Genomic DNA, 639 nt, shown 5'->3' on the forward strand with positions numbered 1-639 from the left:
ATCCTGTTTGAGACAAATAAAATCTGAATCAGCCTCAACCGTCCAGTCCAACTTGGCACTGAGATTGCGGCACCCCTGAGCTTTAACCAGTGCACGCAGAGACTCAGTCCTACCGGCATAATCAGGCACAAAATGTCTGGAGTAACCTGTAAGACCCAACTCTTTAGCCTGATGTCCTGCATGCAAGGCGAAAGATACGTGGGGGGTGGCAGTGTTAGACATTTTATACCAAGATTTCCTATACTCAGGAAGCACAACTGCTGCTGCCACTCCTTCTTGTCCCACATATATGACCTCTACATGCAGGGCCCAGGTATCTCCTTCTATTTTGTCTTCAAATTCAGCCTTATATATCCAATCTTCATTCCTATCATAATATAAAGTACAATGGGGAGGGTCGGGAACAGAGTGGTAGGAGTTGAGAGAGTGAATCCACGGAGCCCATAAATCAAATTGTTCTACCAAGGGATTATTTTCTGTATTTAACAATACCCAATATACATCAGCTGGTGGTTCAGCAGCAGTATATGGAGCAGAGGCACCCAGGGGCATTTGCTTAACAGACGTATCGATAGAAGAGCTGCAGGTGATCACAGTTCCATCTGGAAAATGCATAGTTGTTCCCTGAGGTGCACATTT

The sequence above is a fragment of the Seriola lalandi genome, unplaced genomic scaffold (genome assembly GCF_002814215.2).
Source record: "Seriola lalandi dorsalis isolate HSWRI2012SDOR001 ecotype SW California unplaced genomic scaffold, Sedor1 jcf7180002054936, whole genome shotgun sequence".
NCBI lineage: Eukaryota > Metazoa > Chordata > Actinopteri > Carangiformes > Carangidae > Seriola > Seriola lalandi.